Source organism: Cavia porcellus, unplaced genomic scaffold (genome assembly GCF_034190915.1).
Source record: "Cavia porcellus strain 051 isolate PalLab524CR breed Dunkin Hartley unplaced genomic scaffold, mCavPor4.1 scaffold_2, whole genome shotgun sequence".
Lineage (NCBI taxonomy): Eukaryota > Metazoa > Chordata > Mammalia > Rodentia > Caviidae > Cavia > Cavia porcellus.
Genome location: NW_026947485.1, coordinates 109,260,910 through 109,279,383, shown reverse-complemented (window position 1 = coordinate 109,279,383; position 18,474 = coordinate 109,260,910). Strand labels below are relative to the sequence as shown.

At 45.0% G+C, this 18,474-nt stretch overlaps 1 long non-coding RNA gene across 1 annotated transcript in view; it reads left to right on the top strand.

Annotated features, from left to right (window-relative positions):
- LOC106025678 (uncharacterized) overlaps nt 1-11,132 on the top strand; it is a 29,610-nt gene extending 18,478 nt beyond the window's left edge. Inside the window, exons 3-4 of the long non-coding RNA XR_002789171.2 lie at nt 8,925-9,017; nt 10,781-11,132. This is a non-coding gene — a long non-coding RNA (uncharacterized LOC106025678). The remainder of the gene's footprint in view (nt 1-8,924; nt 9,018-10,780) is intronic.
- The last annotated feature ends 7,342 nt before the right edge of the window (nt 11,133-18,474 follow it).

Here is an 18,474-nt window from a genome sequence, read left to right as displayed (position 1 = left end):
TAAGGTTTGAATCTTTGTGTTGTTTTGTTCTCCAGTCTTCTATCAGTCTAGTTTTTCAGGGTCTTAGGTCTCTGATTCCCTCAGATCCCAGGGTCTCTGAGTTAGGCACTGTTGCCTGACACTTGGGTACTGCCTGTCTTGCTTTGTCTCTTGCAATAGTTTTTTGTTGTCAAAATAATACTATCTAACAAATAGCCCCAATGGTCTGAGGCTTAAGACAATAAGCATTTATTTACTTTGCTATGGGTCAAGGACGAAGGCTTGACAGCTAGGAGGATGGCTTATAGTGGTGTGATTCATTAACATTTGTGGGAAGGTTACTTGCCGTAGGCTGATCTGGGATAGCTTCAACTGGAAGGAGGTGACTGAGATGGAAGAGGTGACTCAGCTCTTAGTTTAGCAGCAGACTAGCCCAGGCATATTCTGATGGCATGGCAGAGTTGCATGACCAGCAACTCCAGCTGTGCAAAGAGTGGAAACATATGAGCATTTTTCAAGCCTCTGCATGCAAATATTGCTTGCATTTCATTGGCTAAAGACATAATCCAGCAGAGCCATTAGCCATTAGCTCAGTCTCCACCTTACTTCTATTTCCAGGATCATTGGCTCTGCTGCCATAAGTTTGGTCTTCCTCTAAGTTTGGTCTTCCTGGGTGAGCTCTTTTCTGGCTCTCAACCTTCATGCTTTGAGAGTTGCCCAGGGTCCCTCAGCCTATTTGCCAGTGGGATGAGCTGAGTCTCATTCACTGCTTCTACTTAAGTAGACTTTTGGATATCTCCATCTAGTTTGCCTTTCCAAGGACAGTAATGAAGACATTGAATGCCCAGAATTTGTCTAAAAGCCCTTTAGCTGGGAATTGCCTAAACCCATGGCCACCCATCAACTGCTATTCACTTCCATGTCATCCCTGACAATGGCCATATGTCAAGGACAGTTAAGTTGAAAGGGATGGGTTGGAGACTGGGAGACAATCCAGGTGGCCAATTACATGGGCAGGTGGGAAGCGACCTGGACTAGGATTCAGAACTGCCTTAGAGCCTGAGTCTTTCCATTAAGTTTTGTATTTATTCAGTATGGTGCTCTGTGCTGCCTTGACAAATGCTAGGAATGTGAAGTCACATATGGCAGACATAGACACTACTCTCTTGAGCTTACTCTCTTGGTGTGACACTGGATTAGTTCACTTCTGAGCCTCAGTTTTCTCATTTTTAAAATAAAAGTTCAGACTGATTTCTTCTAAAGTCTAATGTCTTTTCCTGCTCTAGCACTTACTAACCCCTGTCCTGGTTATGAGGTGATGAGAACATAGATCGTAACAGAGAAAACTCTAAAAATACAGTAGAAAGAAAAGGATGATTCCAGAAACATTCTCAGGACTGAACTGATTTGTATAGGACAAGACTGAACATGGAGGAGCAAAAAATGTCTGAGGTTTTTGTTTTCATTTTTTAATCTGAAGGTGTCATTGACAAGGAAAAAGGAAATTGGGAAAGGGGGAAAAAGATGAACAGTGGTCCAAATTAGACAATTTTTAAAGTAATTATATGGACAAGTGGGTCAAAATGTTTCTTCCCCAAAGAAGTTTGGAGGCATACTCAGTGGTTAGAGATGCAAGTGGGTAAAAAACATCTGGAGGTCTTAGTGTAAAGCACACTGGCTGCAAATCACAGGTGAGTACTGCTGTGGGAAAATGACCACAATCTGGAGGGATAACGACAGATGGGAATTGCATATTGGGGCCATTCTCCTTGTGCACTGGAGGTCACTGGGCTGTAGAGGAAAATTGCTGGATTATGGATCCATCCCTAGGGGATTCTACAACACTATCTTTTTTTTCTTTTGCAGTACTGGATAGTGAAACTCGGGTCTTTACACTGAGTTACATCCCCCACTCTTTCTTTTTACTTTTAGACAGCGTCTCAGTATGTTGCTAACTTGCGTAGGATAGACTCAAACTCATGATCCTCCTGCCTTAGCCTTTCAAAAATTCTGGGATTGCAGGTATGCACCATCATACCATACTAGTTGGCTTTCTTAACACAGCTTTTCATCTTTTAAGGGGGCTGGGCCCCTGGCTACCCAGTGAACTCTAATTACTCACCATTTAGTGAACTTTGAAAATATTATTTTGGTATCTTCAATGTTCTAAGCAACCAGTTAGGTGCTAAGGATGAAGAGATGAATAAATGGGTCCCTGTTCATAAAATTAGAGTAGGGGTAGGATGTGCAGGCAGAAACCTGATTAGTGAAGGAAGCCTGTGACTTAACATAGTTTTATATTGCTAGCAAATAATTAATTCTCTAGTTTTTGGGGGGATTTATGGATAACATGGCTTTTAATCTGAGCTAAATTACATTGGAAGAAATAAGTGAAATACAAGGAATTGCAGAAGAAACATCTGCAGTGGAGAATGTTCTAGGACAAGGATGTGTTTAAATCTGAAAATGCCTTGGATGGGAGCTGAAGAAGAGGGTCTTCTAACATGACCTTGGATGTGTTAGTGTCCACAGAGGACAAGACCAGATACTCTGATTTAATTCAAAACCTAGTGGTGCTACTTTCCAGGGGCCTGAAAAGAAGGTACTGGTGGTACTTGTGGTGGGGTCGGTGGGGTGGGAAGCAGGGGGTCTGGGAAAGCAGGCGAGAGGATGTGGGGGGTTTCAGACAGCACTGCTGTTTCCAAGGGTGAAACAGGCCAAGCTGCAAAAGCATAGAAGACTCCAGAGCCTGAGGGACAGCAAACTGATGAGCTGCATGGGCAGTGAAGCAAGGAAAAAAGCCGAGATGGCAGCTGAGAAGATACATGGGGTCAGAGGAGGAGGGAGACAGGCAGCCCTGGGCGTTCTGAGTTCCTACCTGAGGGCCTGGGGCTGAGGGGCTTGCCAGGATCTGCACTGCTGTGCTGTGGACCCACTGCAGGGCCCTGAGCAGGGCAGGCGTCTCAGCCTAGAACACGGCAGCCCGCCTCTGAGCAGTGGGCTGAGCAGACGTGGGCTGCTCCCCTGGCAGGTATTGCAGGCAGGGAGGTACAGGCCCAGGTCCCCGGGCTGCTCCACTGGCTTCTTCCCACAGACCTCATCCTTTTCTCCCCACTGCCAGCTCCTTTCTTCTCTCAGCCTTCCTATGACTTCTCCTCCTTCCACAAGACAGGAAAAGCTTTTAGGAGGAAAAACTCAGACCCAGTTCAGATTTCCTCACTCTCATCTGACTCCCAGATAGAAGTCTTAGGAAGACCCTCTTAGCTGCATGCCTTGTGAAGGGGGCAGGATAAACCTGTGGACGGCGCTGTTCCCAATTCCCACTTCCCTGGTCAGTGGCATGCCAGGGAGCATTCAACGTAGAGCTCTTAAATTCTTGGGTCAGTGTACTCCTCACACAATCTTATTTCCTTCTCAGCCATAATTGTTTTCCTGATGCTGATCTCCCCTTTCTTCTCTGTTTGTTTCACCTGAATTTTCAGCCTTCTCACATGCTTCTTTAATTTTTTTTGTCCTTGAAATAAGGTAAGATAAGGCAGATATTATTTCCTTAATTTTTTTTAATAGGCACACTGAAACAACACGGAGAGGTTGAGCTACCTTATCCAAAGTCGCATAGCTACTAAGTGACAGAATCCACATTTAATATTAGGCCTACCTGATTCTGGACCTATGCTAAAAAACATGCCACATTAGACTGACTCATTTTAGTCTCAAATAAAGATTCACATATCCCTCTCCTCCAGCTGAAGAGACTGGAGGAACCCCTTCCTTCCTGACCCCATCTACCACCTTTGAGTCTGAGTAACACGAACTCCTCAACATCTGTGAGCTGATAACTTCAGTACCTTCTTAAGGTGGGTGCACACTTCATTACCAGCTTCTCAGAGCCAGGGAAGCAAAGGTAATTCTGCAGTAAAAAGGACAGAGCTCAGACACACAGCACAGCCGAGGACAAGGGCAAAGGAGGGAGCTGGTTCAATTTTTCAATCCTGGTGACTTTATTGGCAGGACAAGGTAACCAAGCGTTGCCAAAGCTAGTTCATCAACACGCACTCTGCTCTCTAGCAGGAGCTGAAGCTTCCAACCCCATCCAAGCAGGCTGGCGTCCTGGGGCAGCTGCTGGCTCCTGTTACACAACTGGATCTGCTACCTTTTCCCTCCCCAACCCCCTTCCTTGATAATCCGGAGAGGAACATCTGTACAGCATCTGTCTGACATTCCTGGTGTGTTTTCACAGTCCTCTTCTCTTCTGTGTGTTTCATCCTCTTCACATGCTGAGACCCTGTTTCAGGGCATACTTAGTAGGCCCCGGCAAGGCCTCAATCACTTTCTGAAATGCTGCTCCGTCTCCATGCCTGGATTCAAGTCTTTGTCTGTCTCCTTAGCCACCCAAGTAGGTAACCTCTATAGGCACCTTGCAGGGGAATGGTGCTACCTGTTTAAAATATGAAGGAGACACTGAGGCTCCACAGGTTAAGTGTTAGGAGAAATTTTACAGTTATTAAGTAGCGAAGTCAGGATTCAAGCCCGAGGCTCTCTACACACAGCTGTCCTCCCTCCCAGGAATGTCTGAAGGCTGTGCTTGAGCTAGGTTCTTGTGATAAGTGAAGAATATGAGAGGGTCATGAAAGTGGAATAGTACCTAGCCAGTAGTTATGCTAGTTTGTGGAGAGATGGAGGGGGTGGGGCCTTCTCTGCTGTGTTAATGGTCTTGAATCTCTTCATAGGCCTGGCCAACGGGAAGCCAGTGGAATTTTCAGACAGGAAGTGAATCATCTAATCTGGGGTTTAAGGTGGAATTTCTGAAGGAAATAGCTAACATTCTAGTCTTTGGGGGAATCAAATGAAAGAATTAAAGTTGAATTTAGTGGTTTTTCCTAGTGAGACTATTGATGACCTAGGTTATTTTGAACTCTTCTTGGTCAACAGTAAGACAGGCATCAGAAGACTCATCCAAGAGGCACTTGAGGCTTTCTTTTGCCTGAATCAGGGAAGGGGGGCTTAAGAGACTGTCTCATGGGGACAGGGACAGATAGGATTCCTAGCAGCTGAAAGAGTAGGCATGAGGACGCCAGGAAAAAAACAATGGTGGTGGTGGGATATGGAGATGTGAAAACTTCAGGCTTTTCAGGCCTCAGGATCCACTGGGGAAGGGTTCTGTGGAAATGGCAAAGGGTACAGGGCTCTGGGCAGTTCTGAGAGAACTTTACGGAACTCAGACACCCTGGAATCTGGTCTCCCATAGTCATCTGGGGTTAGAGGGACCTCTATCTTTCAGTATTGTCCCTTTAAGGAGGAGATCAGCAGATACTCCCCAGTCCACAGCCCAGAACTCATAACTTCCTCTGCTTATTCACCGTAGGATCTACTTGAAGTTTGCAGTTTGTAGAGTAGCATGTCTCTCTCTTCACTGACTCTGTCCTTTGCACTTGGTCTACTTACTAGCATCTTTATTCCTAATACATAGCCGGCCTCCATACAGGTCTTTGCGATCAGCGTTTCCTGTCATGCCATAGAGCCAGGAAAGAGAGTGATGGGGCCATCAAATGAACCTTGGATCCGTGAGTTAGTGGGGCGGGGGCTCGGAAACCGGTGACTGGCAGTGCCACTACAGACTCTGGGAAGTGTCAAGAATCCCCACAGGATTTGGGGGCTATTTAGGGGCATTATAGCAGCATTCACTCAATTATTTAAGGGACTGATTTGCCTTAAGCGAACTTGTGCTGTTTTCCACTGACCAAAAGCTCTCTCTTTCCCAATCTCCATCTCTGTCTGCCTCCTTCTCTCTGTGTACATCTCTCTCCCAATCTTTCTTTCTTTCTTTCTTTCTGACAGTTTTCTCCTATAACATCATCCAATAAGAACTGCTATAAGATGCCATTATCATTAAGATTTCCCTCCTCTCATTTTGATATAACCACTTGTGGATAAAACAGAACAAGTATTATGATCCTCATTTAACAGGAGGGGAAATTGGGATTTGAAAGTTAACTGAGGTGCACTGGTCACAAACCCAAAAGACGGAACAGTTTGTGGCTCTGGCTTTCCCACTCCTTTGTGGTACCCTTTTCCCATTTCCCTGGACACATCACTGGGAGAATTTCTCAACAGGACGTACTCCTCCTTTATTCTTGGGATCTTAGCTCAAGTCTTCTTTTGAAGCCCAGGAGAGCTCTGATGTTCTACAGAGCAGAAGAGCGAGAGGGGTGGAAAGGGATTTTCTGTCTGCAATCTCTTGTACACCAGATGAAATAACACCTTGGGGCGCTCATTCTGTGCCAAACACAGCACCGGGGCAGACATTCTTACCATTTTTTCGATCCTTTTCACTCCTGTGAGAAAGAACTTGCACTGGAAAACCCATTGTGCAGATGCAGAAACTAAGATCCGGAGAGTATGAGTGACTTGCCCGAGGCCCACAGCTAGGATTCAACCCCTCTCCACTAACTCCGAAGCCTCTGGAGTCTCCACATCATCACACTGCTTCTCCTAAGTGTGTTCTCTAGGACAAGCTCTGGAGAAGTGGCAGCTTACAGATGCTAAGTAATGGTTGCCTCTTACCCAGGGAAGCGTCAGCTGCTCTGAGAAACATGATTCAGTCCTTCTCCTCCCAATGGGCCACGGAAAAAATGGACCTGGATTAATTCCTTCCCAGTCCATAACCTCACTCTTTTCTGTACGAAGCAACCTATATACCCTGAGACCACAGAGTTTATTTAGAAACTTCAAGAGTGCCTGCCTCAAAAGAGACATGTATAACCATCGGGCATTTGTCAGAGGTGAACAACAGGACAGAAGAACAAGGAGAAATCACTGGGAATGGTGGTGAAGAACAGGAGTCAAGGAGATAGTAGACGACAGAAAAAGACAGAATGATTCAGGAAGAGGGATGGGTATCCTGGGGGGAGGGGCTGGGAACGGGACCGGATTGGTGAGCTGCAATTTGTGAAGTTTACAGATAAATCTTGGCCCTTTCAGCAAAGCTTATCTGTAATGGGCTCCGTTCGCTGAGGCCCCATCTCCTGTAGACATAAATCATTTTCTAATTTATAACATGAATAATTGATTTTGCCTCTGTAGCCTCAACAATAAATCTCCCGATCACACATGCATAAGAAAATAATAATAATGAAAGCGATCAGGATATGCTGCCATCGATTAGCTGTGAGAGGGGCCACTTGATTCGCAATTCATGTTTTAAGTATTCCAGGTGGCACCGTGCCCACAAGCCACTTCTGTCCTTAGCCCCCAGCCTCTGCCTGTCACTAGGGCACTGGGCAGAGGCAGAAGGAGGGCTGAGGGGGATGTAAAGCTGGATCTGGCCACAACTGAGATCAGTTCAAATGTTTCCTTCTGTTATCACTCATTCATTCCAGCAGCTCTTTGTTGAGCATCTTTGACCTGAAAGGTCCTGGGAGGTGCTGTCAGGGCAGAGCGAGACCTGGTATTTAGTTTCAGGTTGTTTGTGATTCAGTTAAGGTAGGAAAGCTGGAGACGCATGATTGGGTGTTCCAGAGCCACTAAGGAGAAGGAGACTTTCATTCTTCTATTTCAGTGACCTCTAACCTGGGGTCCTCCCCGGAGTCCTGGAGTCCTCCCTGACTCCTACCAAGTTCTGTAGATTCTGTTTCTACCAGAGTTCTAGAATCCAGCTGCTTTCCATCCCGGCTGCAGCTGGGCTTAGGCCTCCATCATCTTTCCCTGGCATAGCCACAACCTCCTAAATGGCCACCCTATGTGCTTGTTATTCCCACCCTACCCATTCTCCTGAAGCCAGAATGGTCTTTAAAACTAACTGGGCTTTTACACTTGCCCTCAGGCTCTAACCTCCCCTCAGACTGGACACGATTAATACCCTGATTAATACCCCTGTCATATGTTACATGCCTCATGCATGTCACTTGTCTCCTTGATAATTTTCTGGATGATAAAGTTTAGAAGTCCAAGATTTATATCTTTGTCATTGAGGAAACTACGCACAGTGTGTGGCACATAGTAGATGCTCAATAAACACTTGTTGAATGAATAAATCTTGCTGCTCTGAGCCCTCTTACCTCTCTGGATTATTCTGCATAGAATAAACTTTTAAAATACCATGGCCAGGTTATTTTTTGTTCAAAAATCATGCCTAGTTATGAGGGCCTAAATACCTGACAGTGGGAATGTGTGCTGGTTCATCATTCTGTGTTCATGTCTCAGGAGTTTTCTCAGAAGGCTCACTACTACAATCTGCCTCATCCTTCAAGCTGAGTCTAAAATGCCAACTCTATTAGTGCGTTGGTTTTCTTGTTTAAAATCTGAGATGGTTTCCCTTTGCCTCTAGGTAGAAGAAGAGGCATTGGAGTGTGTTAAGTGTAACAGCCAGCTTGGGTTTGGGTTGAGTGCTTCCAGGGTTTCATGGGGACAGATCAGAAGGGAAAAGGTGAAAGGAGACCAGCCTGGCATTCTGAAAATGACCTTAACCCTGTGCCTGAATATCTGTGGATCCAGAGGCTTGCTCAGGCCTCCCGTGATCTATCACCGGACTTAGGTTTATACCTAACTAATGCCAAGGCCGCTGTCATTTTATCCACTCAGCTATGCTGATGATCCAGCCCCTGGGACTATGGTTCCCCAGCTCCTTGGCTCCCTGGCCTGAGTCCCAGGGTCTCCCTTACAATGGGACCTAAAAATAGAAGCTGCATTTATAATGTAAGGAAAAAGGCAAAGGACCTAGGCAAAATCTGAATAGAGAGAGTGATCTCTGAAGAGTTCCCTGGGGAACATGGGGACTGCCCCAGGGGGCTCTCTGCCCAAGGGGCAGGCCCTCTGGCAGGGGACAGAGCAGTTTGGCTGCATTTGGGAAGGCCTGGCTTCTCTTCTCTCAATGATTCATTCTTTCTTGTTGTGCCTTTCCTGGTTGGGAACCCACATCTTGCCTTGTGTTCTGCCCTCATTCCTAGGAAGGACTTTGAAGCCATCAGACCAACAAGAAGCACTGGAGAGAGTTAAGGAGCCATTAGACCAAACCTGAAGAATAGAGCAGAAGGGTACAGGTACGGCAGGGCAAGGGGCAGGCACACAGGGGTAAGACATGGTCCTGAGTATCCGAAGTGGCTAACCGCCACCAAGAGCAACACATTCTCTCTAGCTGACAATTTCTGCATGCTGCTGACCCCACCCATGGTCAGTGAATATGCCCTGGGTGGGCCTAGCTGTCAGGACTGTCATACAATCCTTGGAAGGTTCCAGTCCTGACAGAATTATAGTAGGCTAGCTACTTTCTTGAACCATAATTTCTTCATATTTACAATGATAATGTTTAAAATGTAGGATGGCTTAAAATAGAAACAGAGGTAATGGTATAATACACCACATAAATCCTAAAAGCGCCATGACTTTTATATATGTGTACACCTACATAACCACCACCCAGACTAGAAGAGAACATGGCCGACACAGGATAGCGCTCCTTCAGGATCTTCTCATTCAGTGCCTCCATTTACAACAACCCCAGGCATGAAGGGTTACTGCTACTTCTATCACCGTAGATTAATTAGGATGGATATTGAAATTCATATAGAAGCATATAATATATTCTCCTTGGTGTCCGGACTCCTTTCTTCACAAGTGTGTAGGGATAAAATAAAATACACAGTGCATAGCAAAGCACCTAGGTCAGGGTCTTTCACACCATAGGCAGTGCATGAATATTCAGGGAGGGTGAGTTTGTCTGAATCAGAAAGACCTCACGTTAACACCAGCTCTGAGTCCTGCCAGCTAGGTGACATTCCAAGTCTCAATATTTTCATCTGTAAAGAAGGGTAATAAATAATTGCTACCTCATGGGGTTGTCACAGAGGTTAAGTGGGATATTGAAGGTATAGCACCTGACAGTGAGTGCTCAATAAATGTCCATTATGTGCCTCTCCCAACTGTGGGGCTTCAGCCCCAGATAGTTGACAGCACCGATTCTAAAGAGTCAGTCACATTGCTATATTACGGCGGTTTGCAAATTGCATTTCCTGGAGCCACAGGATTCTGCGGTCACGAATCAGAGGCTGAGGGGGAAGAAGAGAAGGATAAGGGAAGGACAAAGCTTAGTAGGTGGGATTTAGAGTTCCTAGCCCCATCAACCAGAGCAGCTGTGCTTTCTTCTGTTTGTTAGGTTGAGGTATGAATGACATTTGAAAAAAGTTCTGCTTCCAAAATTGGTTTGAAAACCATTATTCTGTTTCATAACCATACAGTGTTGTCCAATATGCCAGTTAGATATTGTGTAAAAGGGAAAACAAATGAGAAAACATCCATGCCAAATTGGTTAGAACTTCCGGAAAACCTCTCCAGACAAATGCCCTACAATTCAGGGGAAGGACACAAAAAGACACAATGAAAAGGCAATGAAGCAGTAATTTTTTTCTTTTAAAAATTTTTTGCCCAAGTTATAGATTACTTTTTAGAGACATCTACATTTCTATTGATTTTATGAACTATAATATAAAAATAAAGTAAAATTTTAAAAGAAAATCTTCTATGACATTAATGTAGCAACTATAAAACCCTTTCTGCTTTTTTAAGTGAATATCTGCTATTCTTTACCTGTAACTACACATTTGCCCCTCCTCTGGTACAGAACTGTATCTTTCCACCATACAGCCACCACTTTGTTCATATGGGGGTCATGAATGCAAAAATGGTTCAAGAAATTCTGTATACCCGACCATAGTGATTGGTTAGGGAGGATCATCAGGCAGGCCAATGAGGTTCCAACCTGGTCTTTTGTTGAAATTGGTATGAAAATGAAGCTCTCTTTCTACAGGATTTGAAGATTCAGCTGCTGGAGGTCACCATGTTCATGTTTGGAAGTGAAAAGAAAGCACAAGAATTTTGCCTCAAGATCAAGACAAGCCAGGTCCTGATCACAGTAGTTCAACCCCTGGATCCAGCCGTGTCTGAAAGAAGATGTAACTATGAAATCTAAATATAGATCTAACTGAGCCAATAATTTAGTTTTCCCCTTAAGCCAATTTGAGTTGAGTTTCTGTCACCTACTACCAACAAACTCCTGCTTAATATATAAGTAAGTTAAGGCTTAATCATGTAAATGCAAAGCAGTCATCTTTAGAGCAACAATTTAGAACTTTTCAGTGAGATAATCCTTAGCAGCAATGTAGCAGTAAAGTCATCTCCTTACTTTATGTCATTAAAGGAGAGAGATTCTTTTGCTTGATCACTTACTTTGTTTACACTTAAGTCTGATTGACCATTTCCAAAACATATCCACCATCTGAGAAGGGAGATTTCCTGATGAGGATGCCCGCTGAGAAGGGGTTGCAGGGACATCTTTACATTTGTGCTTTGTTTTCCAAGTTGAATGGGAGACAATTAATTTGCATAGATGAATTATAGTATGAAATATCAACCTCATTATCTTTGGTCATACCTCAAACAAACAGCAGTGTTTGTTCCCCTGGTTTTTATTTCTCAGAGAACCATATGGACTTAATTTCCCCCTAGGCTTGATGGAAGGACTCATAATCACATTTTAGAAATAAGAAAAACAAGGCTAACTTAAGTTTCAGATAAGGCTGTTTGGTGAAGCTGTATGTTAGGATATAAAATAATATTAGATGAAATTAATGAATGAAGAGAACAACCGAAAGGCAGGTCCAGAGGGTGGACTTTGAGATCCGGACATAGACAGATGGGACAAACAGAAAGCAAGATTTGAAATGTAGGAAAGGAGGATCAAGCCAAGATAGTTTCTCACTGGAAGAGGACTGAGACCAAGTAAGGCCAGGAGAGCCACCTGACAGAGGGTGAGGACCTGGCTGCGCTGGCATCTCCTCCTCCAGCCAGCAGTGTGCTGTGAACTCAGCTCAGAGGCTTACTCTCTGTTTCCCTTGTCAGTGTGTGCATGATCTGAAGAGCAAGCCAGGAGCAAGCCAAAGCTCCTGGACTCCAAATTCTGCCCAAGAAGAGGGTGTTTACCATTTCAAGAGGTTTCCTGCATCTAAGCAATTTAATTCTCCCAAGTAGTTGAGTAGGTCTTGGAGGTAATAAAGAAAGAAGGTAACAGAGTGGATCTGCAAAGCCTTTAATACACAGCATTAAAGGGTAATGGGAAAATCGATTGGACAGTACAACAGGGTCACCCCAACTGCTTGCAGTGCTGGTACAGTGATGCTCTGGCCACTGCAAGGCTGCCAGGTAAGGTCCTAGCAGCAGGGTTCCAGCTTGACATCTTCTGAGATCAAAAGGCTTTGTTCATTTTCAAGCTTTCCACTTGGATCAGATGCAGGGGAATGGTCTTCTTCTTTCCCTTGGGCACGCTCAATACTCCTAATCTTGGCCAAGTAACTTAATAATAGCTACCATTTATCGATCACTTTCTATGGGCCATTCTCTAGGCTAAGAGCTTTCTGAATCATTGCATTTAATCCTTGCAACAACTCTATAAATTAGCTACTGTTACTGAAATTTCCATTTCACATGTAAGCAAAGTGAGGCCTAAAGACAGGTGTGACCTTTCTCCTGTGGTCAGGAAAAAGGATGGTTTAGCACGGGTCATAGAACGTGAAAAGCTAGAGTCTTACAGCAACCTGGGCTTGACTCCTCAGGGCAGAGAAATGGAACGACTTGCCTGGGATCACATAAGTGGGCTTTAGAAAATGCAGGATTATAAAACAAGTGTCAACTTTTAAGGGGGCTATTTCTGAGTTCATTGTTCCCATTATATCATATGATCATCTCCATCCACAGAGCACACACTCCACTGATTTTGGACTTGGGAGTCATTCATTGTAATTAAATGGATGGTCATTCAGGAATTGTTTCAATTCTGTGTTAAGCTACTACAGCCACTCTTTGTATTCTGGGGGTATAGGCACTAAAGAACATAAAGGTCTGCTTATTGTTCTAAAATACTTATACCATCTGACTGGAGAGAGAAAAACATACAGACTTGAAACAACCTTAGTATAAGTTTTAAACAACAAATAAATAAGTGTGAGAGAAAGTGATGCCAACCACGTACATAAAGCATCAGGGAATTAGAAGTAGAGAAAGGGTAGGCTTGGCCACTGAAGGCTCTGTGGAGGCAAAGGGCATAGATGTGAGCTGTTAAAGAAATAGAGGATTGGCTGGGGAAGCTGAGTGACTAGAAAGAGTAGTCTGTAGACCTGCAGGAAGGCAGCAGGCTGGGTGGGGAAGAGGGCAGATGAGTCAATGAGGAGCTCATGTGGGGTGCATGGCTGTGCAGTGGGGTGCAGGAGAGAAGCAGTGGCTGACAGTGTATGTCCCAGAGAAGTGGAGGAAGGCCAGAGATCCAAGAAGAAAACTCTCCAGGCATGAAACAGTGGTGGGAGTTGGGCTGGTATGAATGCACCAGGGATAGACCTAGAGAAATTGTCATGGGGCCTTCTTCAGGGTTTGGTGTTGGAAAAGTACCAAATCGACTCTGCATGACACGACCTGAGACCATAACAGCAGAGATAACCTGGGCAGTTTGTGAGGAGATGAAGAGCAGTAGTTACTCAGGAGCAGGCAGGTGGGTTGAGCTGACTGGTAGCTCAGATCTCAACTCCAATCACTGCACCTACCTCAAGTCCCTGGGTCTGTCACATAAGGGCAGCAAAGGGAGCAGTAAAACCAGCCTCAGCATCATCAGGGATGATAAGAGAGCTGTGTAAAATGTTTATCTGGGGTTCTGATATACATGTGCTCAGTAACTGTTAGCTTCTGTTATCCCAAAACCAACTTTTACACAGCATGACATCAAAGTATTCAAACCACCAAAATGTCTCTGGACTTACACATGTGGATTGTAGAAAAACAGTGGAGTTTGAGGAAAGACTGTTGGGTGGGTTTAGTAAGAGAGCCTGGGGTGATAATTTGTTGTATCTCATTCCCGAGTTTCTCAGAGCAGCTCATGACCTCCTGCTTGTATCCTCCAAGCAGCTCGTGAGGACAGAGATTCTCTGGGTTCTGTGTGGATCCAGTGAGAAGCTCAGGCCAGCACTTGGGAAACCTGCATTTCCTAAGCTCCAAGGGTGATTCTAATGCAAACTGAAGTCTGGGAACCACATTTTATCTGCTAAGAGGAATCTCCTTGGCAGGATCTCCTGCCTCTGTCACACTGCAGGTGACAGGGAGCTCATCCTTCTGCTGGCCAGCTCATCCATCTTGTTGGACCACGTTTCTTATTAATAAAGTCCCTCACAGCCTCAGAAAGAAGGGAGAAAAGAAAAGGATAGTGGCAGTGAATCCAGGAATGTGGCGGCAGGGAAGGGGGGATGGAGACACCGGAGAGGATCCAGGCTGAGTGGAGAGGCAGCAGAGCCTCTGTGAGTGAGAAGGAGCCCGTGTCTTCTCCCCAGTCCAGTCACGCCAGGTTATTAAAGGGAAAAGAATGAGCGGCTGTATCTCGGCAGAGCAGGACAAGAGTCATCAGCAGACGTTATTAAAATCCTTTCCTCACCAGTGAAAGACACTTATCACTCTTCATCAGCAAGCGCCCTCTTTTTGAAAAGGAAAATCAACTTAACAGGTAGAGTCTTGTCTTTTTACTCTATTACAGATATTGCGCCTGCTTTCCTCTTGGCCCCCAAACCAGTGTGAGGCTCACAGAGAACTCAAAAATCGTATGTGAGACTCTTTGGACCTCAGCATCTTGGGACTTTGTGCATGAGGGGACCTCTGCCTTAGATCTTCTGCAAAAGTAAAGGGGACTAAGATGTGGAGGAAGAGGGGAGGAAAATGGGAGAACAAGGAGGGAAAAGGGATGAAAAAGAATCAAGAGCGCTGAGTACATGTACCAACTCCCCACGAGGGATGTAATCATTATGTACTGCACACCTGTACTAGTAAGAGTAAAAAGTTTTAAAATGACAAAAAATAAACAGTGACAAATGAGAGGACCTCTGTGTGTGACAGAGAACACTGAGTGGCAGTGGCAACAGCTGCATGCTGTGGGTACCAGTGACAACTCACAGCTGCAGAGGGACCCTGGCTCTCCCTAAACACTGCCTCCCTGGAACACAGAACTGAAGTGTGGCCGCAGGGGATGGAGCCTGGTCTCAGCTGCAGCCTCCTGCTGGTGTCCTGGAACCTGCTCTGGCCTCCTTCCCTCTGTCCTCTGTCCCAATAGAGCCTTGTCACCTGAGCATGTCAGCCTTGCTGACAAAGGCTTGGAGATCACACCTGCATTCTCACACGGTTGCACAGTGTTCCAGGCTCTTCCCAGGCTGACCCACAAACCCCCCAGCCTGCTGCCCACCTCGCTGCTAGGCTGCAGGCTGGCGGTCCTCCCCAGACCCTCACTGCCCTGTGTACCTCCCTTCTCTTGCTCCAGGCACTCCCCTGCTGTGGCGCCTTCCTATTTCTTCTCTGCCAGGCAAGTCACTTAATGGACAGGCTCAAATGTCCCCTCCTCAGGGAAGCCCTCCCTGACCTCTGCAGGCAGAACTAATTACTCCTCGTCTAGGTTCCTGTGACAGGGTTGCTATAGTTTTAACAATGACCACATTCTCACTGGCTGTCTCCCTTGTTTGTATCTGTCTCCCTTCATTATAGAGAGTCCTGGGCCGAAAGGGGAGGAAGGCTCAGAACTAAACACAGTTTTTAATTGAACCACAAACACACAGCTGGCATGGGAGGGGCAATGCCCTTACACCACTGTCTCATGTAATCTTCATATCAACTGTTCTGGGTTCTTAAGCACATTTTACAGATGAGGAAACTGAGGCTTAAAGAAATAAGTGACCTGCCCAAGGACACGTGACTAGTATGTAATGAAACAGAGATTAGAAACCAGGACTGAGTGCAATAAACATTTGTTGATTGACAGAGTGAGCCCTCACCTCCACCCCAACTTTACCCAGAGGACTAGCAGGAATGTTAATGGTGTTTAGTTCTTAAACCATGTATCATCAACCCATCTCTTCCCCATCTCTGTGAGCCCAGCCTTTTCCGCTCCTGGGCATCATACCAGTCTCTGAAGTCTGTTGCCATTTTCTTCTGGGTGAGGTGAGACCTTAGAGAAAAGTCTTGACCATTGTCTGCTCCTTCTGTTTGAGCAGCTCTTTCTCACCCTTTCTTTCCTCTTCGATCCTGATGTGCACCTGACTTTCCTCTCCAGCACTGCAGTCCCCTAGTGCTCCTGCAGCCTCGGGCTGAGCCCTGGAAAGCCTGCGGAGGACAATGTTGTTTCTGCCCACTGAATTCCTGGGTGGGACAGAGCCGCCGGCAGTTGTCAGAGCTTCTTCGCTGGGGGATTCAGCAGCAGCTCCTCTCTTCTAAGCCGGGTTTTCAAAACCAACTCACATTTTATAACCTTGTGAACTTTCTGAGAATAGGAGGTCCTTCCTTCCTTCCTTCCTTCCTTCCTTCCTTCCTTCCTTCCTTCCTTCCTTTCTTTTCTTTCTTCACTGCTTCTTCCCCTCCCCCTTCTCTTTCTGTCATTTTCTTCCTTCCTTGTTTCCTTTCTTCTGTTTTTCCAGTTCGGCAGGCCCGACCATCTAGGTGCACCTGGACAGATGCCCAGTTGATGGTGACTCTGAAAAACACAAGAATGGTCCATGAATACTTTCTCAAATCCAGCATTTCCAATGTTAATTCTATATTTGATCCCTCATTAATCCTCCAATCTTCCCTGATTCTAGACAGAATGATCTCTGTTTCTATTGTGCTCGCCTCCTTAGCAGTAACCCCCAGCTGCTGTAGGTCATTAACCTCTGAAACAACCAGCGGGCCCCAGAATCTCCCCTCTGGATGCTTGCAGAGCCCTGTTATACTCATTGGCCAACTTTTTTTTAAAAACTTTTTATTGGTATCAGGGATGGAACTCAGGACCGCCTGCTTGCAAGGCAGGTGCTTATGCCACTGAGCTAAATCCCCAGCCCAATTGGCCAATGTTTTAAAAGGCCAACAGAATTTAGCTCATTTCTGCATTCATTAACAGAGGCTAACTGCTGCCATCCATTTGCTAGGAACACAGAGGAAATATGGTTCAAGGCCACCTGGTGGGACACAGTGGAGGGCCAGTTCACACTGTTTTGTTCTCTGTTGGCCCCCTAGTGACCAGAAAGTGTGTGATACCTAGAAGTAGTAAGTATATGTTGAGTGAAAAAATTATTGAATGACTGTAGTGAATGTTCATTCCAGATACATTTCTGTTCATTCCAGATGCATTTATCTAATGTCTTACTCTTCAACCTCTTTTAGGGACTTTAGGGACCTCTCTCCACTCCCCAGTCACCTCCTCCTTTGTTTTTATCATCCTATACTCCCAGTTCTGTAGCATCCCTCTCAGGAGCCCAAAGCTCCTATTCATTTATTTCCTTTACCACAGCTCTTCACCGCCTCCTCCTTGGGTCTTCTGTCTCTCCCCCTCCTCACGGTTTCCAAGGTCCCATTGTATTCTGTCTCTGTTCCTCTCCCTAAAAGCCTGCCTCATGAACCTTGCCCTTGTGACCTACCCACCTAGCAGTCTTTGGCCATGAGTGCACCCTCGCTTTCTTTCTGTTCTTAGAAAGAAAGATTGCCTGAAACTCCTGCAGATCTCCAATGCCTGCTGACTAATCTCAGCTGCTTGCCAACTGTTTTTTAAAAACGTGTATTTAAACAATTCTCTAAAGGGAGAAAAAATCTCTTAACTGCCTCATATCAACTATTTACATAACTCAGTGACCTTTTATGAACCACACCATTGTATAAGCATAATTTTCTAGAGTAGTAATCAATTCCTCCATTCTATTTCACACTCTAGTGTGCTCACTTAACATTTTTCTGTGTATATTTTCTCACGTATTGACAGAGTTCTCATTTATCATTTGTAATGGTTATATAATATTCTATCATATTAATGTTCTGTAGTTTGCTGAACTATTCCTCAATAGTGCAACATTTGAATATTTTTCAGGATTTTTCTATTATAAACGGGGCAGCAATAGACATCTGTTTTGTAAATAGTTTGTAGTATTTCCTTTTTGGTTATTTTCATGATATATTCCCAGAATAAAGATTATTGGGTCAAAGGCTAGAAACATTTTTATGGCTTTTATTGTAAGGCGCCAGACTGCATTCCAGAAAGACTAGGCTAATTTGCAATTTTCCAATCTTTTTATTCATGTTTTGTGGCTTCTTAATGAATTCCCCCAAGGTTTATTTCCAAAATGTCTGGGATTGCCTGGGGGCATCCAGGAAGCCCTATTCACTCCTGCCCTCTAAGTGATTTTACTGAGAAAGTAATGGGCATGTCCATGAGTTCCCTCAACTTTCTTCCACATCAGCTTTTCTATTTTCACAGTGGCTGTCCTCCTGGCTGGCCTCTGAGGAAGAGGTGTCCAGTTTTCTGTCAAACACAAGGTCCTTCGTCTGAGATGAGTGCCCACTTCTCAGATGAAGAAGTACAAAAGAGCAAATAAATATATGAAAAAATGTTCAGCATCAGTGGTCATTCAAGAGATGCAAATTAAAACAATGCTGACCTTCTATTGAACTCCAGAAAGAATG